Consider the following 24597-nt stretch of genomic DNA (forward strand, 5'->3'; position numbering starts at 1 on the left):
TCAACAAACGAATGAGATGATTGAATTGAACAGCTATCTCATTCACAGCGCATCTTTATAATTTTACTAGACAGGTTTTACAACCTGGTTTCTGCCTTGACACTTAAATATTTCATCATCCATATGCCTTTAAGTTCACTGCTTAGAACTTGCCCAACTTTTTGCTGTAGCCTTTGTCCTACTTTTTGATCATCACTAAACAGGCTGAGCATGCAGTAAACTGTATGCTGTTCAGATTCTTGCATAACATTCTCTTTTAGAACACAGTAGTCTTTTTGTTGCAGAGGGACGAGCTAAAGAATGTTCTTCTCATTTATGTGGTGGCAGAAAACTCAGACATTACCTAGGTATATATATCATACTACTACATATCTTTTTAAATAAGTCAGCTCTTAATTACACATGGCACTAAGGAGAAAAGTGCTCACTAAAATGAAATGATGAATACATTATTTGTTTTGGAAATGTAATCCAAAAATACACTCAAGTCAACACATACTTGTGTTCTAAATAATTCAGTAGCTAACAGAGGCTCTTTCTCGGCTCTCCATGTTGACTCCACTAGGAAGATGGTCAGAGGTGCTCAGTTTATAAAGTTTTGGCCGACCTTTACTGAGTAGCCATTTGTCAAGGGAGGCAGTAAAGCTACCTTTCAATCCATTAGATCTTTATGTAAAGACTTGAAGATCCTCCAGCTGCAATACCAGTGTGCCCAGGTATGCAACTCAATATCCACAAAAGAATATTCTTTCAAGATCTTTGCCTTTCATAATCAGTTCACAAACTCCTCTTCCTGTTTGCACCCTTGTATCAAAGATTCCTGAGCACCAGTTCAGTCGAGGATTTAATTACAACTGCAAAAGGTCTAAAAATTATAGTCCAAAAACATTTGGGCAGACAAATGCCATTGATCCCAATGTCACATTCAGGAAGTCACTGATCCAAGTACCATATTCAGCAAATTCCCAGGCATGACTGAACTTGCTAGAAAACCAAAAAAGGAAAATCTGGGAAGTAGGCCAAGGTCCTGGGTGTCACTGTACAATATTCAAGCCAATTCTGGTTTCAAAATTCTTTTTGAGATTGTTACTCCATGATTGGAATACATTCCACAGTGCTTGGCCACAGATCACCATACAAGAAATACACTGCAGAATTGTGCTTGCATACTGCTAGCTTTTTGCAAAAGGAAAATTTAACCCTTAGTAGAAAAGTTTGTTTTTTAATTTGCAAAAAATCTACTGGTAAGGTATTACCAAATAGTAGACATAAAACTGGATTAGATAATCTTGGTCAATAAATTCCAAAAAATAATAAAAAAAAAAATAAAAAAATAAAAACTGGATTAGGGCCAGGCACAGTAGCTCATGCCTATAATCCTAGCACTTTGGGAGGCTGAGGTGGGAGGATTGCTTGAAGCCAGGAATTTGAGACCAGCCTGGGAAATAGTGAGAACTTGTCTCTACAAAATTTTAAAAATTAACCGGGTGTGGTGGCATGTGCCTGTAGTCCCAGATATTCAAGAGGCTTGGCAGGAGGATCACTTGAGCCTGGGAATTTGCTATGATGATGCCACTCCACTCTAGTACTGACAACAGAGTGAGACCCTGCCTGTCTCAAAAAAAAAAAAAAAAAAAGAAAAAAAAAGAAAACTAGATTAGGATTTAGGACTTTCTATCATATATAATCTTGAGGTAATCCCATATATTCTATCTATCCTTCCTGTTTCCCAATGTTGTTGTAAAGAATAACATTTCATTTAAGGCATCATTGTTATAAGTACAGATGATGGACAAAAAGCAGTACGCCTCAATGATAAACTTTAAAAAGTAATAGTCTCCTTAAGTAATCTGCTAATATGCTACAATATCAAAAATCAAAAATATTCACAAACAACATTCTTTCAAGATCTTTGCCTTACATAATCAATTCATAAACTCCCTGTTTGCAGAAAGTAAACATAGTATTATATAATGACACTATGATCAATACACTATAGTAGTAGGGTATGAAGAGACAAGAGAGACCAATGGAATACACAAAAGGCCCAGAATATATCAAATACATAGCCAATTTTAGTGTATGATAAAGATGACTTTTCAAATTATTCACTAAGAATCTATTAATAAATTAAAAGTACAATGAGATACCCTTTTACCCATAAGATTGACAAAGTTCAAAAAGCTTGATAACATGCTCTATTTGTTGGTGAGGGTAGAAGGAAAGAGTTACTCCCACACATTTGCTAATGGAAACCTTAATAGATACAACCTCTTTGGAGGACAATTTGGCAATGTCTATCAAAATTGAAATTGCCCATATCCTTTAGCCCATCAATTCCACTTCTACAAATCTATCCTTCAAATATTCTCACCCTTGCAAAATGACCTACATATCATACAGTTAAATGTAGGATTGTTGGCGACAGAAAAAGATGAAAAACAATGTAGATGTCCAGTGATTGAGATTAGTTAAATAAATAATGATACCTCCATAAAGGTGTAATGATGTGCAGCTTAAAAAGATTTTAAAAAATTAAAAATAAGGCAGTCCTGACAGGTGTGGAACAATCCTCAAGCTATATGGTTAAATGAAAACCCAAATGCACAATAGTATGTATAGAATGTGGAGTGTAGCGTGTTTAGGATGTATACCATGGGGGTGGTGATGGAGAATGTTGTAGAAAATACCTCTGAAAGATAAATAAGAAATTAGTCCTAGTGATTTCCTCTGCAAAAGAGAACTAGGTAACTGAGGGACAGGAGCGGAAGGTATACTCACTTTTAGCTAGACATAGTTTTTTGTACCTTTTGAATTTTTAACTGTATGCATGAGTTACCTATCCAAAAGTGTTTTTTGATCTTTTTTAAAAAACAACACTGATAGCAGAAATAAAATAATATGAGGAATAATCTCTGATAAGTTTACATATTACAGTCTAAATACCAAGGAATGTAAATGTCCCTTATTCTTTTGAGAGTACTGAGCAATATACATATAATCATTATCCCAGAGCCAGACACTGGGAGTGGTAGCCATGTGGGAATTAGGAAAAAAATGCCTTACTCAGACATTAGAAGAATAAAGGATTACGACCTTTAAAAGTAAGATGATTTAACTATCTGTCCCTGTGCCCTGGAAGAAATTCAGTAACTGGAGTGCTGGCCCAAACATGGCTTTATGTCAACCTAACAACCTAGATAATGTTTAAAATCATAACACTTGCCCATGAGCCCTAGCCTTTGAGTAATCCAAACATTTTGGAAATAGTATTTATGCTCAGTAGCGTTCAGATGGAGCACTTTCTCAAAAGACCTTGGAACTCCATAATGAGTTCGTTTTGTTTTGTTTTACCTTTGAATTATTTCTTTATGTACTGAATGAAGTTAGGCCAGGGGGTGAATCTAACCCAGATAGTTACTGTCAACCGAAGGATCACGAGGTTTATAAATTTGGAAAGGAGAGCTCTTATTTCTCAAAAAGAGTTGCAGCCGGCAGGCTGGCCACCCTGCAGGCTGGAGGCACGCACAGCCTCAGGCAGGAAGCAAGCTCGGCCAAGGTAGGCTGAAGGGACCAGGAATTTACGCTGCGCAAGGTGGCCGAATATACATATTTAACAAGCTACAGGAGCCTGCATGAATATTTATGAGAGGAGAAGCATGCACAGGCGCAATTGCGCTTCATGCCACCTCATGGGACACGTGCTCCAAAAATGGGTTAGCGTGACGATCGAGGGTGACGTTTTCAACCGTCAGAAGTCAAAAGGTGAAGCAGAGTACACAAAGACCCTCACTGTCCATCCTGGACAGACTGGTCAGAACCATGCTGTGGTCGGTGATCTGTTATCAGGAAGGAACGCTGGGCAGCTGTGTTGAAACCGCCCCAGCTGCGGGCGGTGGGCAGTCCTTTCCGAAGAGCTGCTCTTTGTTTAACTCGAAGGGAAGAAGGCCTGACGGAGGGTAATGCGGAAGGGGGTGTAATAAGGTGAGTCTGACCGCCCCCATCCTGTCATGGCTGGGATTTCCGTTTTTAAGGTTTTTCTGGGGTCCCCTTGACCCGGGGTGGGGGGGGGGGAATTCAGTTGGTTGGGGGGCTTAGGACTTTATTTCTCACTGTGAAATCTGGTCCTTTCTATAATGGAGAACAAGCAGATTACATAAGACCAAAACTCACTGTAGCCACTTCTGCCTTGTAAGGACAGTAGACTCATTCCTACCAGTGGGGAAATATCTACTCCCTTCTTCAGACACGGAGGCTGAAAAGAAAAGCCTTTGACTGTGCTTCTTGCAGCTCAAAGTTCACATTTCTTAGAGGAGCCCCTTGTTTTGCAAAATGCACTAAGGAGTTCTGGGATAGGACAAGGCTGGACTGGAGAAGAAAACTCAAAGTAGTTTTGCATTTAAAGAAAGAATTGACCTGAAGAATAGAGAACCCTGGAGCATAGTAAGTTCAAGATTGGAAGATTTGTGAAAAGAGAAAAGATGAGAAAAGAGAAGGGAAAAACCAAGCAACCTTCAGTAAAGTTTGCTCCATAAACAAATGCTTTGTGAGAGTGTTGTTCTGAGGGCAGCTGAGGGGGAAAGGGCTGAGCCCTCAGTTGGGAAAAAGCAATGCAGAAGAGTAACAGCACTTAGGTAGGCACAACAGCCAAAAATTAAAATTAAAGTCAGGTGGTGGTGCACACCTATAGTCCCAGCTACTTGGGAGGCTGAGGCAAGAGAATTACTTGAGCCCAGAAATTCAATCAAGGCTGGCCTGAGCAACATAGCATGACTCCATCTCTAAAATAAATAAAAATAAAATTAATTCTCCAAATCCTGAGGTAACTAGAAAATGCATAAATTGCTCAGATTTCCCCAAGAGCTCAAGCTAATTTCCTTTGAATTTCAAAGAAGAAGCTGCTTCAGCAGACATCTGGGTTATACCTTCCTCTACTCAAGACCTGTACCATTCAGTAGTGGGAACTCTAAAAAAAAAAAATAAGAAAGACCTGTACCATGAGATTGTGAAATGGGCAACACTTTGTATATCAACAGCATGAAGAAGGCGCAAGGAGTGTCTATAATTCCCCACTCCTTCCTCTAAGAATAAACTTTCAGAAGTTAACCCAGTCTCCAACTCTTGGTCAGGAAATCAGGCTTCTTAAGACCTCCAATTTTTCCTGAGACTTTTTTGTTGTTGTTATTGTTGAGACAAAGTCTCGCTTTGTTGCCCAGGCTAGAGTGAGTGCCATGGCATCAGCCTAGCTCACAGCAACCTCAAACTCCTGGCCTCAAGCAATGCTGCTGCCTCAGCCTCCCGAGTAGCTGGGACTACAGGCATGCGCCACCATGCCCGGCTAGTTTTTTCTATATATATTAGTTGGCCAATTAATTTCTTTCTATTTATAGTAGAGACGGGGTCTCGCTCTTGCTCAGGCTGGTTTCGAACTCCTGATCTTGAGCAATCCGCCCGCCTTGGCCTCCCAGAGTGCTAGGATTACAGGTGTGAGCCACGGTGCTGGCCTCCTGAGACTTTAAAAACATTTGCTTCCTCCAGAGAATTTCCTAAGTTCCCAAAAACATTTGCTAAGAATTTACTCATGAAAATCTTCCCATGTTTTTCTTTAGTACTTTTATGAATTATTTTGTTTATATTTAAATCTTTGTTGCTTTATCTCAAATTTATTTTGGTATTGTCAACCTTACATAAGGAGATTCAGAAAATATGTTTAAGTAAAGAGTTTATTCAAGTGCAAAGCTTGGTAATGACCACCGGAAACACAAACTCCAAAAGAATGGGACAGCATTCCAAAGTGGGGAAGTTAAGATTTCACTTATATAGGCAGGGACAGAGATGTTTAACAAGGTTGCAACATTTTCCATACAAGATCAGTACATATGTTATAGCAATTTGATTGATTGGTTACAGCTTGCTATGCTCCAGGGAAGATTGCTTTAACATTCTGTTTTGTGTGGTTTTGGGTTTTTTTTCATATTTAAACTTTTCTTTTATTTCTTTACTATCATATGGCTTGCTCAATAATGCTTTAACATTCTGTAAGGAGGGGTAATGGTCTCCAGGGGTCTTATCTCGGGTGCCACTTGGTCTTTCCTAATCATTTACAGGATAAGTATGAGGAAGGGATTTAATCTATTATTGAAGATGCAGAAGTTGCAACTACATACTATGTGGCTCATGCCACATAGCCACATTCCTCTCAAGGCTCAAAATAATTTAAAGTTGCAACAGACTTCAGTTTGAATTTTTATTATTATTAATTTCACAGCATAAAGAGTGAGGTAGGGGGATGTGATTTTATTTAAAATAAATAAATAAATATTTTTTGCCTTTGTTACCCTGGCTAGAGTGCCGTGGCATCAACCTAGCTCACAGCAACCTCAAACTCCTGGGCTCAAGTGATCCTCCTGCCTCAGCCTCCTGAGTAGCTGGAACTACAGGCACATAACACCACACCAAGCTAACTTTTTTTTTTTTTTTCTATTTTTAGTAGAGACGGGGTCTCACTCTTGCTTGGGTTGGTCGGGAACTTCTGACCTCAAGCCATCCTCCTGCCTTGGCCTCCCAGAATGTTAGGATTACAGGCGTGAACCACCACACCTGGCCTAACCTGATTTTTTTAGATGGTCATTCAGTTAACTGTCAAGCATTTTTTATTGAATAATAAATCTTTTTTGCCTAAAAGCAGAGCATAACTTTGCCTTTGTAAAGGTAACATAAATTTCTCCTGTGAAGGTATCCCCCTTTCCTGTACCAAGACTCGGAGAGCAATCTTATCACCAGAGATGAAAAGTCAGCACCAAGATAAATCTGCAAACATGGACCTTACTGAAATAACCCTTATCTTCCGTTAGCTCCCCCATAAATTTCCTAGTCACTTTTTCACAATGTACCATCCCTGGAAGCCCAAACCCCCTTTCCTTTGTCTAATCACTTCACAATGTACCACCCTTTGTTAAAATGGTATATAAGCTTCCAAGTCTAACTGCTTTGGGTTTTCACTTATTTTTTGTGACATTCCCATGCACATAAAAATATTAACATCAATACAATTTGTATGCCTTTTCCCCTGTTAGTCTATTGTCCAGGCGTGATGAAATGGGAAAGGCTGTCCATCATCTGGAAGAGATAGTAGAGTAGCCAGATAGAAAGTGTTGCAATGATATCAGATGATGCAGGAGTTGGTTTACAGGGCCTGTTCGTAGGTGAGATGTCATCATGTAGAGAGACTCTGTGTCTTAAAAGAGAGCAGACATAGCACAGGGAACACAGAAGTGAATAGAGGAGCCTTTGTCAATTAGGGTGGCAACTGTGGCTACTGCGCACAGACATGGGGCATGCCTGCTGCCACAAGGTCCACAGTTGACAGGAGAAATATGCTACAGGACATAACTGAGATGCAAAAACTTGTCCTAGAATATCTGAAGCAATCCCATTATTTTCATGGCAATATAGGTGAAACGTTTTGTCAAAATTAGGTAAGCCAAGAGCAGGGGGTGTGGACCATGCTAAGTTTAAGGCTTCAAAGGGGATTAATGCCACTGAGGGCCAAAGAAAGGTCTGAGCTATTTTCTGGGGAGGAGGGCATATCGAGGTTGAGCAAAGGCAACAAAATTAGAAATCCATTGGTGACAATAACCAGCTGCCCCTAGAAATGTATGCAGCTGTTTTTTCATTTTGGGGAGAGAGATGGATAAAATTGACTCAAGGCATTTAGGGGTGAGTTTCTGAATGCCTAGTAGGCATCCTTAGTAGTTAACAGTTATTTGTACCCACTGAAGTTTAGATAGGAAAGCTTTATGACCTCATTCGAGTAGAGCTTTTAGGTGAATGCAGGAGTTTATAAGAGCTCTTGTTCAGTTTGGTTTACAAAGGTACAGAGTCTAAGTGGACTTTATGGACTTGGGAAAATACTGAGAGAGACTCACAATATGTGAGTCATGTGAGTCCATGTTGTCCTCCTCTAAAAATGCAAAGAGAAATTGCAAGTCAGGGTGCAATGGAATCGAAAAGAAAGCTGAATCACTTTCACTACAGTGAAAGTCGATCACTGTAAACCAGGCTGTGTCAGCAGGAATTGAGGTAAGAGTGGTCGCTGGATCCGGGACCATGGAGTGGCAGGAATTACAAAGGAGTTTATGGCCCTCAGATCTTGTACAGATCCATACAAGTATTCCCATCTGAATCAAATTTCCTTTCTTTCTTTACTGTCAAGATCAAGGTGTTAACAGAGCGAGGAAGTAAAGACAAGAAGCCCTTGCTGTAAAAGAGAGGCTATTATCCGTTGGACTACTCCTGCATCTCATGAGAGAGGATACTGGGCTGCTGATGGGAAAAGTTTGCCCCTTTGCCAGGCAATGTGCACAGACCCTGCACTTAGTAGCAGTCCAACCTCACTTGCATGTGGGGCCCAGAGACTAGGAGGGACATCTATTAGGGTTGCATCCTCTTCAGAGGATTTTAATTCGAGACAGGTTTCCATTACAGAAAATGGGAAATTTCATGTTTGTTCTGAGGGCAGGGAAATACCTTTCTCATTACATTATATGTTTGCATCAAATTTACATTAAAAATCTCTACTGAAAAGATTTGCTGATGAGGAGTCAGAAGAGAGAAAGGCATGGTGGGTGTTAAGTAGGCCTCAGGATACAGAGGTGGTCTAAGATATGGGCAATGCAAAAGGTTGCCCAGAGACTGGCAACTTGAATAGAATCAGAGGTGACAGGTAGAAATTAATCCTCTGAGTGGCGGTATTGAAAGTCAACCCAGTGTCAGTTAAGAAATCCAGTTCCCAATCCTCCCCTTTAAGTTTAATGGTGGGTTCTGGGGTGTAACTGAGCATCAACTGACCCCATCAATTAATGGAGTATTGTCCCACAGAAGGGGGTAAAAATGAAACTTTTGAGGATAGTGGGCTCTGGGGAACATGCTTTTTAATCTTTCCTTTCTTTTAAGTCCAGGCCCATTGCTTCTCCAGTGTCCTGTCTTCTTATAATATCTGCAAACAGGGAAGGCTCTGTGGTCGATGAGAAAAGTAAGGGGACTTTGAGTTTCTGTTAGAGTCATACATTTGTTTCTGTAAATTCTCAACGTGGAAGGCAAGAGCTATTGATTTGAATTCCTTTTTCCTCTTATTTTCTGCAGGCTATTTTCAAAGAATTGCGTAGCTGCTTCTATAATAACACTTAGAGACTGACTCACCCAGCCAACCACACTATTTTGGATTTGCCTCTTGATATCAGGGAGATTTCCAACCAAGGCAAAAATTAAAAGATTTCTATGTTCTGGGCCTCATGGTTTCACACAATGTGCCTTTTAAAAGTTTGTATAAAGCATTCCAGAAAGGCCTAAGCAGGTTCTCCTTCCTTCTAAGAGCATGATTCAACCTTAGGCCAATTCACCTTACAGGACAGGCCTCCATTATCACGCCCATTGGCCTCCATCTGAGCCATTTCCTGGTCACATGCAGGAGGCTCTAGAAGTTATAACCACCTGTTTTCTCTAGGGGACAGAATTTCCCCCTAGAGGCCATTTGGCCTGCCTAATAACTACAGTATAATCATAGGTGGGGAAAACACACCTTAGTAGCCAGTTGAGGTCCCTATGAGTGGGATTGTGAATGGCCAGCAATCTCTCTAACTCCTCTCAATTTCAGAATTTTCTGAAAATGGGGACAAAAGGGTTTTGTAATTTAAAAAATCTGCTGCTGCCTGGAGACAGGAGTTCTTTGTGGTCGGGGATCCAGGAAACATTTGCAGGGGGCACTCACTGCATAGGAAGATCTGGAGTTGACCGAGTTTGATGACAGAGCCTGAGAGGTAGGAGTTCTAAGGTACAGCCAGGTGTGTTCCTGTAGCCTGTGCCAGATTTACTTCCTGGCTGTCTGCATTTACACAAGTAGCCTGTGTGCCTCCAGCCTGGAGATCGGGCTAGAATGTTCTCTGTAAAGTTTGCAGGGAAAAGAAAGTTAAAGCAGGCAGCTGAAGGTTTAACCGATTTTCTAGGAAGACTGGAAACATTTTAGGAGTTAAAGGATTTTGCTGAGGAGATGGGGCTGGGTTTATAGGAGGGGAATTTAAGCCAGGGGCCCATAGATCCAAAAGATCTTTTGTAATGTCAGGGACAAGGAGCTGGGGGTATAGGGCAGTCAGTATAGGTGGGCAGAGAAGGAGGATTCGTAGTGGGTGTGGATTTTAAGTTGTGTTCTAAGTCTGATTTCTGTTCTTTAATCTTGCTAAAGAAGTCCCTAAAGCCAGCTGTTAACACTTCTGTGTCCTCTTTACAATTTGATCTTCCGATAGGTATCAATAAGATAGTTGTTTTGGATGAAAGCGCTTTAAAATTTTTTTCCAATTCAAAGGATCCATTGTCTGGCCATTGACAAATAGGATCTCCAAGGGTACGTTTATTCCAACAGCAACTCAAACCAACAAGCCTTTTCATGGAAAAACTGGAAGGTCATGTTCCAGGCTTAGAAAAATCTTCACCATGGACACAAGAGGCATCCCTAAAGTGAGCGCAGAAGATGCAGCCCCATGACTCTAAGAAGTTCACTCCCAGAGATGGCCTAGGAAAGCACAGACATTTGTTGTCACAGGCTATAAGAATCGTGTTGTGGAAAACAGCGTTTCTGGTCACTTACAAAACATGAGAAGCCTCCAGCCACAGACCCACTAATCTGTGGCATCGTGTGGGCAGTGCTAGGATGGTGTTTTCCCAGTACTAATAAGACAATGAAAGTTGACACAACAAGAGTGCCTTATGGACTGAGACTTTTTACGAAGACAAACGCCCCTGAAAGTTGGCATGGCCAGAGAGAATGCCGCCTGTCACCTCTTGTCTTGAGTTTCCAGCTTTACTAGACTGGATGCCTGACACAAGCCCCCATCTCTATATAAAAAATAAGAAAGAAGATTCTCATCTAGTTTTTGTCTCAGGGACCCACATTATGGATCAGATCTGGGGAGAACCATGAACTCACCAGGGTGTGAGGCCAGCTTCAACAATAGGACAATAGGACCTGTCAACAGAAAAGAAACCAAACTATAAAATGATTTAAAGAAGTTTATTCTGAGTTGAATATGCATAACCATAGCCTGGAGAGCCATGCCCCAAAAGCCTTGAGCAAGGGGTCTTGCCATGGTTGGGTTACAGTTTGATTTTATACATTTTAGAGAGACAAGAATTACACACAAACACATAAATGAATACACGGAAGGAGTACCTTGGTTTGGCCTGAAAAGGCAGGACATCTGGAAGCAGGGGATTACAGGTAATAGGTGGGTTTAAAGATTCTTTGATTTGTGATTGGTTAAAGAAACAAAGCTTTGCCTAAGGTTTGAAATGTTTTAAGTTAAGGAAATCTGTTAATCACAGACAAGCCACCAGACATAAACCCAGACTGAGGTGATCTATTAAATAAATTGATGACCTGCAGGTGTGGTTTAAGCTTTGTCTTGTATAGCCTGTGGCCTGGTAATGAGCTACAAAGGATATCTCCAAGAATGGAAGGGGGCATGACAAGGTATGTCTGACCGTCCTTCTCATGGCCAGCAACTCAGCTGTGGGGTATTTCTGGGGTCTCCTTGGTCAAGAGGAGGTTCATTCAGTCAGGTATGGGGCTTAAGATTCTATTTTAGTTCACAGATCCATTTCTGAGTCCCACCCTGTGATTCTGTCCCTTGTGACCCATGACAAAAAACATAGACACAAGGGGCCAGGTGAGGTGCCTCACTCACACCTGTAATCCCAGCACTTTGGGAGGCCCTGGCAGAAGGATCACTTGAGGCCAGGAGTTCAAGACCAGTCTGGGCAATAGTGAGACCCTATCTCTACAAAAATTAGCTGGGTGCAGTGGTGCACACCTGTAGTTCCAACTTCTCAGGAGGCTGGGGCCGGAGGATTGCTTGAGCCCAGGAGTTTGAGGTTGCAGTGAGCTATGATGATGCCACTGCACTCTAGCCCAGGCAACCAAGTGAAACTCTGTCTTTAAAAAAACAAAACAAAAAAATCCAAAAGATAGAGACAAGGAAGACAATGATCTTCTCTGTGAGGAAAGGGCTCAAATAGGAAATAAGAGTACTTGAAAGAGAAAATGCCAATGTCTCAACTTTGAAGGACTACTTCACACAAACGTTCTTTCCTGCTTGTTTAAATTTAGAAAGGGAAAAGAAGGAAGCAACTCTTTGCTCTCTTGCTTCAACCAGACCCTGCGGGCAGAGATCTAGGAAACAGAAGCAGTAAGAACTTTCACCTTCTGCTGGCTTTTGTCAGAGAACCCAGGGTCTCTCTGCCGCAGCAGCCCTGAAGCAAACAGAGAAATTCCCTCCTCATCGCCAGAACTGTTGGGGAGGGAAAAGTTCTCCACCCTCTTAGGCTCTCCAGGTAGGCCTAAGAATTAAACTGACATGAGACAGATTAACAGGGGAAAAGCTCACATTTTATTAAATTTTTACATGCATTTGGGGGCCTTCACGGGAGAACAAAAGCCCAAAGAAGGGAGGAGAGCAGAAAGCTTGTATGCCTGCTAGTCAGAGCAATGGTAAATTTGTGAGGAAAGGACAAGACAAAGGGATTTGGGCTAGGGGAAGTCAATTGTGGGGAAGTGACTAGGAGATATATGGGGAGGGGCAATCAAACCAGCGGAAGATGAGGCTTATTTTAGTAAGTTTGTACAGATCCATTTCAGTCAGCGTTGATTCCCAGTCTCTGGTGTGAAGGATGCTCTTCTCTTCCTGGTACAGGGAGGGCTCCTTTCTCATGGGAAATTTGATGGCCGGTTCTCAGGTAGAAAAGCGCAGGTCAGAGAGACCTTCCCGCATCTGCTGTTTCTCATGTGCCTTCAGCTCAAAATAATCAACATGCCAAAGCAGCAGATTTTGGAGTGGCATGTCCTTAACGTCTTCATTTAGTCATCCTAAACTCAAGAGCATTCACTCTCCTTGAACACCCCACCCAGCCATAAGAATAGGATATAATCTCCAACTGGGTGAAATAAAACTGGTACAAGATATTTAACAAAATTTTAGGAAAGCAGAGCCCAAATATCCTAACCAGGGCTGCGTATTGCCTCAGTTGCCGTCTATCTCCTCCACCCCCTTTCATCACCTGAAGTCACAGAAAAGCGTGAAGATACAAAATTTCCAGGCCTCAAACCGTGGCGTAGAAAGGAAAACAAACTGGAACAAACTGGTTTCAGATATTTATAGAGGAAAAAAAAAATCCTGAGTCAAAGTGACTAGAAAGAAGAAAATCTAGGTATAATGTCAGCCAAATGAAAAAAATTGCAAAGCAATTGTATAAATATACTTGCTTTCCTTAAAATTCAAAGAAAGGAAAAGAGCATAAACATGATGGATAAAGGAGTCAACTTAGGATAACCCTAGACACAGGGGAATTTCCTATAAATGCTTTATACTACAGAACATTTTTAGAACACAAGTTAAATGAAACAACCTCAATAACCTTATGATTTTAAATAAGAAAAAAAGGAGAAGGAGATGTATGAAAATGAGGCCAAACAACATAATTACAAAACTAATAAGTAAATTAAAAGCAGCAAGGAACAGAGTAGAAATCACTAAAACTTGAATTACTAACATAGAGCAAGTCTTAAAGCAATCTCAGTAAAAGCAGATTAAAAAAAAAAAAAACTCTAAGAGAGTAAAGAAAGTAGTGTAGACCACAAAATGGCACCCAAAATATGACTGTATGAGGGTGGAATATGCCACCCCAAAATATGCCTTTATGGCATAAGGATTATTTTGAGCAACAGCTAAAAAAGGAGTAACTCTGAAAACAGCGCAGAAGTTACCTTTTTGGCAAGGGAAATTTGTCTCTATGAAGGAAATCTTTATTTGTAAGGGTGTATTCTTACCGTTGTTTGCTGTGTTTTTCCTGGCTACTTCTTCATAACTAGGCTTCCCCACACCTTTATTGCTTTGTTTCAGTGGACAGTGGTATTTAAGACTGAATTTAAAGCCACTTCTTTGAGATTAATTCATTTCTCTGGGTATCTCTCATGTATACCTGAGGTAGACATGTTAATCAAAAACTTCTATTTGTTTTTCTCATGTTAATCTATCTTTTGCTACAAGGGTCTGTCTCACTAAGAACTATGAAGAGTAGAGAAAAAATTATTTTTCCTCCCCTTCAGTAGAAAGAAAGTAGGTAGAAGGGACCAGGTAAAGATGATCTGACGGTGTGATAAATGGTGTTCCTGAAGTAAAAAGCCCAACAAATTAAACAGAAACTATTCAGGAGAATATCCCTGAAACAAAGAAAAGTGAATCTGCATAATTAAAGAACACATTGTATTTCAGAAAACTTCAACAAGGAACATTCAATACTGAGACATAATTTACATATTGAAATTCAAAAATAAACAAAGAATTCTTCGGGCATCCAGACAAACAACATCAAATTATCTGGAGGGTAACAGACTGACCTCAGAACTCGATGGCAGAAGACAGCAGAGCTATAGCTAATGGGGCGTAACCCAAGGATATCTTATCTGAGGAAGTTCCGGTATGGAGGCAAAATGGACTTTCCCAAACATGAAAAACATCAGGAAACACAACACCCATGAACCTCTCTCAAAAAAACTACTTGATGATATTCTGGCAATTAAGAGAAGAGTGAAAGAAAGGAAGGAACAGAAGCCATATAAAAGGCTTTTGGTGAACAGACCAAATCCACTTAGACATGGATAGACCAATATAAAACTGTTGGACTATTGCTGAAGAGAATGTTAATATTATAAACTTGTCAATATAAAAATAATACTGTAAAAGTGGGGGAGAGGGAATGTGAGGAGAGGAGAAGTTATCATAATTACTTTTTTTGTAGAAAGGGTCAATCAATGTATATTGAAATATGTGGTTCACAAAAAAGCATCATGACTTTCAAAATCTCTTCTTAATCTTGAAAAGAACTTTAGGAGCTAATATTTCTTATAAAGAAGAGAAATTTGCCCGGAATTTAGCAATCCTCTCTATTTCACTTCAATTTTGTTTTCTATTAAATCCAAGTTGTTTTCTTTTATGAAATCCAAGCAAAACTATATTTGATATTATTTATTTGATAGCAAAAGAAAGGAGCCTTAACATGTGATGATGTTACACCATGGTGTAAGAGCAATATAGGCAAACATAAATATGTTAATTCACCCACACACACACAAAAAATGTACATTTATTTCATAGCTACCAAGCCAGTGGTATTTGCAAGGCTAGTGGCGGGCCCCCTCCTCTTCCTAGATCAAGAAAAGAAAAGAAAAGGCTCACCAGACCCTCCAAGGACAAAACTGCCAGGCCAGGATGAGAGGAACCACACCCAGATGTCCACACACCCCCCCCAAGAAAGTTTTGGCTCCTGGATTCCGCAAATACCGCCAGCTACTCCTATTTCTCAATGACCACCAAAGGTCGCCCCAGCTTTTCCTGCCAAAAGTCCCTAGCCCGCCCCAAAGGATATAAAAGGCTACACCCCCTTCGAACGGTGGCAACTTCTAGGGCCCCGTCGGGGCCCCAGAACCTTATCCAGGAGCACTAAATAAAACCACGTGGTTTGGCCCCACTCTTGCACTGTCTTTTCTTTTTGCCACTGCCGAAAAACCTTACAGTATTATCAAAATCACAAGGGGTTTCAGCCTAGATCCAGTTACTGCACAAAGATCCAATTATTGAGACAAGGAGGATTGCCAAAGAATAAAGGAATCTTAATGTGAAAGACTTCTGTCAGGAGAACGAGAGAAATAGTCTCAAATCATCTCTTCAACCAACAGAGATCATGGGCTTTTTAAGGAGGAGCCACGTGCCTTGGGACAGGTCACCTCGGGTCAGGTTGGGTCAGGTTGGGTCAGGTTGTGGGGAATGGTGATTCTTGGCACAAGGAATCTTGCTCAAGGGCCTTCAGAATCTCAACTCCTTTGTCTTGTAAAAATTCCACCATTTCTGGGAAACAACTCAAAAAGTTCAAATAGTTAAGGGAGGGTATTATTAAAAACAAACAGGCCGGGTGAGGTGGCTCACGCCTGTAATCCTAGCACTCTGGGAGGCCGAGGCGGGTGGATTGCTCAAGGTCAGGAGTTCGAAACTACCCTGAGCAAGAGCGAGACCCTGTCTCTACTATAAATAGGAACAAACTAATTGGCCAACTAATTTATATAGAAAAAATTAGCCAGGCATGGTGGCGCATGCCTGTAGTCCCAGCTACTTGGGAGGCTGAGGCAGGAGGATCGCTTGAGCCCAAGAGTTTGAGGTTGCTGTGAGCTAGGCTGACGCCATGGCACTCACTCTAGCCTGGGCAACAAAGCGAGACTCTGTCTAAATAAATAAATAAATAAATAAATAAATAAATAAATAAATAAATAAATAAATAAAAAATAAAAACAAACAAACAAACATATAAGGGTCATTGAAGTTTGTTCATAGAGCCAGTTAAAGTAGTTTCAAATTATGCCTTAATGTAGACATATACCTTTGCCAAAATTCATCAAATTATACACTTAAGATGAGTATATTTTATTACACATAAGTTTATCTTGATAAAGTCTATTTAAAAGTTTCTTTAAAATTATGCCCCATTGGAGTCTCCATAGAGGATCAGGGAAGATATGTAGGTAAAGGTGAGTGGGCAGGACTTTCTGTCTCCCATGTCTATTGAATTAACCTGGGCAGTTGGACATGAATTTCTTTTACAGGAAGACATTCAACATAGGGTTCCATAGCTTTAAGGGGCAGGGGAGAAAACTTCTGGTTCGTTTGGGTTATTTGAGACAGGGTTTCGCTCTGTTGTCTGGGCTAGAGTACAATGGTGTGCTCACAGCTCACTGCAACCTCTGACTTCTGGGCTCAAACAATCCTCCTGCCTCAGCCTCCTATGTAGCTGAGACTACAAGCATGCCACCATGCCCAGCTAATTTTTCTTATTTTTTATAGAGATGGAGGTCTCACCACCTTGTTTGGGCTGGTCTTGAACTCCTGGCCTCAAGGCATCCTCCTGCCTTGGCCTCCCAAAGTGCTAGTGTATCAGAGGGAATGGCCTGGAAAAACTGCAAAAATATTTTCCATCTCTTTAAAACATACTCCACTCCTTTTTGAGAAATAAAACCTGCATCCCTGCCTCAGGCAGTGGTTGGGAGGGGCAGGGTAATGGCTTTTGTTCTTTGTGCTACAGGAGATGGCTCAGGCCAGGAGAAGACTCAGCCCAGACCTGGCAGAGGGAGGTCCTGGGTGGAGGTCTTGGGATTGTCTTCAGCGGAGATAGGACATTAGAATCATCAATTATAGTTCAACAGCAATTGCCTGAAGCTGAGAACCCACCTTTAAAAAGCTCTGTATGCCTGCTTATTACAATATTAGGACGATTACATTATAGACAGGAGTCTCTATCCTCCTTCTTTGTAATAAACTTCTCTTTGCTTCTCCTCAAACCACTGTTCTCGTTCTTCTGATGCAGCCTTTAGGACAAGTACCAAGCTTTTGGTGACACTAGGATTATCAGGTGTGAGTCACTACACCAGGCCAGAGCACTGCTATTTTAAAAGTAGATGTCAGTTGACCCGAATATAAACATAAATTGCGTACACCTAATGATGATGGGAGGAGGAATAAGCTAACAAAATCAGTTCAGTGAATTAAAGGTAAACTAATACTTGAGACACTTTTAGATGACACACGCGCGTCTGTTTTCCAGAGTAGCTTCAACCCGGTGCGTCATGGACAGAAGGAGATGGTTCCCAGATGGGGTGTGGCGCTTCTGGGACTGTGAATGGAGCCTGACTCAGCCTCCACGGAGCTGTCCTCTAGTCCTGCTCCAGGGACAAGCAGGCCCAAGCCAGGGAGCTGCTGGCTGGGATCCTTCCGGCACAAAACCTTTTCAGTCTTCCTAACAATTTCCCCCTCGTCCCTGCAATACTTTGGCAGCTGTAAGGCCTCTTTTTCCCCTCCCTTTCAACTTGCCTGGTGATTCAAGCCACAAGGGAGACCCCAAAGCCTGCAGAACATCCCGGAATGCAAAGCATTTGTGATGAGTCACAGCTGCCGGGGTGCCAACAAGGGTTGTTCCAGCCTTAGAGAGGGAATGGGGAGGAAGGGTCAGCCGCCTCAGCTGCAGGGCTTATGTCAAAGCCTGGACGTAGGAAAGGGGAGCTGTCGCACTGGCTGGAATGAGGAAAGAAAACAATGAGAAAATAGCCGAATGGGGACACTCCTCTGGAGCTTCACCACCTGCTTTGTGTGGGGCTGCCGGCTCTACTGGCCACATTCTCCAAATTCTAAAGTTTCACAGGAAAAACAACCTTCTGGATTATAGAGGATCACAAGCTGGCATTTGGAAAATGATCCCTGACTGTCCTGTAACCAACAATCATAAAGGGCTGAGCCCTCTGAGCTTGCAACACACTATTTTAAGATGTACTTTAAAATGCAGTGGCCGTTCTCTCCTTTTGCGCCAACAGAGGGGCATTCACTGGCCTTCCCTGCCTGAAAGGACGCCTCCCTTTTAGGTCCTGGAAAAAATATTTGGGTGTCAACCAAGACCTCTTTTTAAATTTTTTATTAACAATTGTGAATAGAGGGAATATTGATAATGTTCACCCAAAATATTTTAAAAACTATGAAATAAGAAGTGTCCATCTCACTTCTGCCCACCCCAGCCTCCTAATTCTTCCTAGAAGCAAGCACTGTCACTCATTTCTTGTGTATTTTTCCAGAAATATTCTTTGCATGGATAAGCATGTGTGATATATGTAAATTTTTTCTACAAATAGTATGCATTATACAATGTTCCTTCTTTGCCCTTTTCTTTTTTTTTTTTTTTTGAGTCAGAGTCTCACTCTTTTGCCCACACTAGAGTGCTGTGGCATCAGCCTGGTTCACAGCAACCTCAAACTCCTGGGTTCAAGCAATCCTTCTGCCGCAGCTTCCCAAGTGGCTGGGGCTACAGGCATGCGCCACCATGCCCAGCTAATTTTTTCTATATATTTTAAGTTGGCCAATTAATTTCTTTCTATTTTTAGTAGAGACGAGGTCTCGCTCTTGCTAAGGCTGGTTTTGAACTCCTGACCGTGAACGATCCTCCTGCCTCCTGCCTTGGCCTCCCAGAGTGCTAGGATTACAGGTGTGAGCTACCATGCCTGGCCGCTCTTTGCTCTTTTTTTTTTTTTTTTTTTTTGAGACAGAGTCTCGCTTTGTTGTCCAGGCTAGAGTGAGTGCCGTGGCGTCAGCCTAGCTCACAGCAATCTCAAACTCCTGGGCTTGAGCGATCCTTCTGCCTCAGCCTCCCAAGTAGCTGGGACTACAGGCATGAGCCACCATGCCCGGCTAATTTTGTATATATATATCAGTTGGCCAATTAATTTGTTCCTATTTATAGTAGAGACAGGGTCTCGCTCTTGCTCAGGCTGGTTTTGAACTCCTGACCTTGAGCAATCCGCCCGCCTCGGCCTCCCAGAGTGCTAGGATTACAGGCGTGAGCCACCGCGCCCGGCCTTTGCTCTTTTTTTAAACAACCCTAGAAACTGTCATGTCAGTACAAATAGAACTGCCTTGTTTATTTGTTCATTTTAACTAGATATTTAAACAGTAGCCTGTTTATTCACATGTTGGTTATTTCAGTCTTCCCTTATTACAAACTGCTTCAGTGAATATCTTTAAAGATATATCATGTGTAGGTATATATGTAGGTAAAGTTTCTAGAGGTGGGATTGCTATGTCAAATTTTGATATTTTGATGGATATTTTGGAAAATTGCCCTCCACAGAGATTACACCAATTATACTCAACATACACAAGAGTGCCTTTTTTCACTATTCCGCAGCACAAAGTATTCCAACTTTTTTATCTTTCCTAATTGATACATTTAAAAATGGTCTTATGGCTGGGCGAGGTGGCTCACGCCTGTAATCCTAGCACTCTGGGAGGCCGAGGCGGGCGGATTGCTCAAGGTCAGGAGTTCAAAACCAGCCTGAGCGAGACCCCATCTCTACCATAAAAATAGAAAGAAATTAATTGGCCAACTAATATATATAATATAAAAATCAGCCGGGCATGGTGGCTCGTGCCTGTAGTCCCAGCTACTCGGGAGGCTGAAGCAGGAGGATCGCTTGAGCCCAGGAGTTTGAGGTTGCTGTGAGCTAGGCTGATGCCACGGCACTCACTCTAGCCTAGGCAAGAAAGCGAGACTCTGTCTCAAAAAAAAAAAAAAAAAAAAATGGTCTTATAATTTTAATTTGGTTTCATCTTATTCAAAGCTCTACCTATGTTTATGGGCCACTTGCACTTTCTGTTCTGTGAACTACACTCTCTGCCCATTTTCTATTGCACTTTTGTTTTGATTTGTCGGACTTTATATATTAAGGAAAATAGCACTTTGACAATGCATATGTAAGAATTTTTCTACTTTGTTTTTTCTTCCCTCCATAGTTAGTGTCTACTTCATACAGAACTCTTTTTAGTTTTGTATTGTTGAATTTATCTTTTCATTCTTTTTTTTTTTTTTTTGAGACAGAGTCTCGCTTTGTTGCCCAGGCTAGAGTGAGTGCCGTGGCGTCAGCCTAGCTCACAGCAACCTCAAACTCCTGGGCTCAAGGGATCCTCCTGCCTCAGCCTCCCAAGTAGCTGGGACTACAGGCATGCGCCACCATGCCCAGCTAGTTTTTTCTATATATATTATTTGGCCAATTAATTTCTTTCTATTTATAGTAGAGACGGGGTCTCGCTCTTGCTCAGGCTGGTCTCGAACTCCTGACCTCGATCAATCCGCCCGCCTCGGCCTCCCAGAGAGCTAGGATTACAGGCGTGAGCCACCGTACCCGGCCTATCTTTTCATTCTTGGCATCTAGAAAGTTTAGCATTTAGATAGCATTTCCCTTGAAATTATGAAAAATTTCCTCAATGTTTTCTACTAGAAGATTTATTATTTTGTGTTCTGCATTTAAATCTGTGATCCAGACAGAATTTATTGTAGTAGCAAGATAAGTAGGGCCCCACTGATATCTTTCTCCAGCTGCCCACCCAGTAGTGCCAACACCATTGATGGGGGCAGGAATTCAAGCACAGTGTGGCTGGATCCCCTGCTTTAGGGTCTTCCATGCAGCTGTGCCAGTTGAAAAGTCATCCAGGGCTGGGGTCTCATCAGAGACTCGACTGGAGGAGGATTCGCTTTCAGGTGCACACGGCTCAGTTCATTGTCGGTTGTCAGATTGCGAGCCTCAGCTCCTTGCTGGCTGCCTCCCAGAGGGTGCCCTAAGGTCCTTGCCACAGGGGCCTCTCCACAGTAGCAGATTATTTCAGCAAATCACAGAAGCGACATTCCATCACCTATACCACATTCTCTCTCTCTCTCTCTTTTTTTTTTTTTTGAGACAGGGTCTTGCTCCGTAACCCAGGCTGGAGTGCAGTATGCAATGGTGTCATCACAGCTCACAGCAACCTCAAACTGCTGGACTCAAGTGATCCTCCTGCCTCGGCTTCCTGAGTAGTGGTACATGTGTGCACCACCACACCCAGCTAATTTTACCATACTTTATTCTATTGGTTAGAAACAAGTCACAGGTTCTACTCACACTCTGGGGGAGGAGATCATACAAGGGTGAGAGCACAGAGGTGGGACTCACTGGGAGAGTCCACCTGCTGCAGTCCACCTCCCCACCCCCGTGATCCATGTCCCTCCCACAGGCAAGTACATCTACCCTTTCAAGTTTTCCAGAGGTCTCATCCCACTACAGCAGCCCTCCGAAGTTCAAAATCTGGTCATCTAAATCAGAACGAGGTGTGTAGATGAGGCTCCTTGGGTGAAACTCATTAGGTTCAGGTGTAACTCCTGGAGCACAGCTCCTCCTCATCTGTGGACCTGTGGCACTAGTGAGACAAGCTGTCTGCCCCACACATCCAACATCCAACGGAGGGGCAGGAAAAGCATAGCAGCTAGAGACATTCCCCTTCAAAAAGGAAGAAAATGGGAGTGACACAGAGACACATAAAGAGAAGAACTCCGTGTGAAGACGGATGCAGAGATTGTGGTTATGCCAAGCAACACCTGAGGCCAAGAAGCCAGAAGGAGCAAGGGGAGATCCACCTTTGGAGCCTTCAGAGAGAGAGCGTGGGCGTGCCAACGCCTTCATTTCACACCTTTGGCTTCCAGAACCATGAGAGAATACATTTCTGTTGTTTTAAATCACCCACTTTGTGGCAATTTGTTATGACAGATCTAGCAAACTAATACAGGATTTAAGCATTTCTCTGAGACCCTGTCCCTTGGGCCTCCGATTATAAGTAATCAAGAAGGATCATTTCCATGACTTACATAAAAATTAAATTTCATGATCCTATATGCCAAAGAAAAATCCTTTAAAGTCATATTGTTAGCTACCTATGTAACTTTAAAAACAACTTGCTGATATGTGCTTAAAATTATCTCTAAACTCAGGATATACAAGAAACTATCATTTAACGCCTCTAGTGAAGGGGACTAGAATAGAGGAACAAAGGTAGGAGGGAAGCATTTTAAAATATATACCCTCTTGTGCTATTTGAGTTTTTATCTTGTGACTTTCTTTTCTTAAACACACACAGTTAAGAAAAAAAAATAGCATGGCATTCCTATTGTTTAAACTATAAACTGTGATGTAGTTTCCATAGAGTTACATAAAAGTCTCTTTTAACCACCAATTGCTTAATCAAAATCAAACTATTAAGTTGTTTTTATAATGAATAGTGGTGTTACTAATAACAATATAAGAAACAGTTGTGACATTTTTGTGTTTTGTTATGTTGCTACTGCCTGAAATCTGTTTGCATATCAAATTTGTTCTTTCTTCACTTGTTTAATTTCTTTGTTATAATTTTGTTTGAATTGTTAGGGTATGTTTGCACCTTCCATAATATGGTTGAGTACAAGTGAAGGCATGCTGTAGTGATTGTTGCCATAATGGTCATTACAGTTAGATTCTCTTAAAAAAAAAAAAGTGATCCCAGGATATAGGCTGTTTATGAGTTGTTTTTTCCCCAATTAGAAAGCTGACATAGGCTTATGTGTGAATGTTAAGTTAAAGGTAATAATTATTACTTCACCTGTCAGTAAGTATTTTTGTAGACCCAAAGTAAAACTGCACACATTAATGTTCATTCATTCTTTCCTTCAAATGGATTGCCTGTGTGTGCCTTGTAATGTGATAGAGGCTAAGGATAAAAGCCATAAGGCAGGGAACCTGCTCTCGAGATGAGGGCAGACTAGTAACTGAGTATGTGTGTATGATTCACTCTGATGGGCACGTGAAAGGGGTGAACTGCTGTGTCCAGCAGCTTTTAGAGGACATCGTTATAGAAGCTTATGTGGTAAAAGTCATAGAGATGATTAATGTTGTTAATGGATCCATGATGGACTATATTTCACTTCCCTAACTGTAGTTCTAGGCCATTTAAACAGGCTAATTTCTGCCTCTTACATTATCAACTTCTTTGATTATTGGCAGTGTGTGTTCCTGATGTGCTCTTAGCATAGCAACTTTCAAAGACCTGACTGGGCTCACTCACACAGGTGAAGTGAGGATGACAACCATCAAATAAGAAGAATAAGCTGGAAGCAGAGAGAGGTTTCACTGTAAGGAAAGTAAAACAAAAGAGCTATAAATTTTGAAATTGAAAAAATTATACATTCTCAGCTAATTCATCTCCCTAGTGATTTGGTCCATGCCCTGCACTGCACTTGACAATTTCACTGTTAGGAGATGGGCATAAAGTTCATAAAACCGTTCGGAGCAGTATGGTTCCATCACGAGTTTAGTCTATTACTTAGTACAAGCCAATTTTGCTAAAGGACATGATTTTACCTGTGATAGCAGAGATGCTAGCTGCTTCCTTGCCGAGTACTCTTCTTCCTAGACACATGGCTAGACCATATGCCAGCCCGTTCGGCAGAGAAGCGTGCCCACGTGACTGAGTCCAGCCAACTGGGAGAGCTGAAGTGATGTGCGCCACCCCCAGGCCCGGCCCATTAAAACCTCCCAGGCTTAATCCTCCTTGCTCTTTGCACCTTGCAGCTGGCTGGGACGGAGATGACCCCAGGGCGACCTCAGAAGCCACCAGTTATGAAAAGCAGAGCCCCCATCAGCCCAGGTGCCCAAATGACTACACGAAGGAGGCACCCCACTGACCTGTTTGGTGAACAAGAAGTAAACTCTATGATATTTGTGCTGTTATGCATTTTAAGGTCAATTTGTTATAGTGGTTGACTTTTTCTAACTCATATACTTGACTGGTAAAATTTTTCTCTTTTACTTTTTTTGGGGAGCACACATAAAAGGATATGTTGAGGGAAATGTAATTATAATATTTGTGCTAGATATCTTTCAAATGCCCCTCTAGACCCATGCTCTGTCCTTCTGTGCCCTGAAGCCTGACCTACATCTCTGGGCCTCTCAGCCCTTTGACTGCCTGGGAGGTGAGGAGGAGTGGGGAGTGAGGTCAGGATATTTCTTGCCCTGGTTTGCTCTCTGCAAGGTCCCTTGGGCTGCCTGTGTATTCTAACAGAAGTTTTTTGCTCCTCTCCGCTGGCTACACGGCTCTCTCTCTCCTACTGAGCTCAAATATGGGC

General features: G+C 41.8%; 1 long non-coding RNA gene across 1 annotated transcript; it reads left to right on the top strand.

Moving 5' to 3' along the window:
- The first annotated feature begins 3687 nt into the window (after positions 1-3687).
- Positions 3688-24218, top strand: LOC105867720 (uncharacterized). The gene is made up of 2 exons (XR_001152395.3): positions 3688-3984; positions 24044-24218. It is a non-coding gene; the product is annotated as an uncharacterized LOC105867720 (long non-coding RNA).
- The last annotated feature ends 379 nt before the right edge of the window (positions 24219-24597 follow it).

The sequence above is a fragment of the Microcebus murinus genome, chromosome 6, assembly GCF_040939455.1.
Source record: "Microcebus murinus isolate Inina chromosome 6, M.murinus_Inina_mat1.0, whole genome shotgun sequence".
Taxonomy (NCBI): domain Eukaryota; kingdom Metazoa; phylum Chordata; class Mammalia; order Primates; family Cheirogaleidae; genus Microcebus; species Microcebus murinus.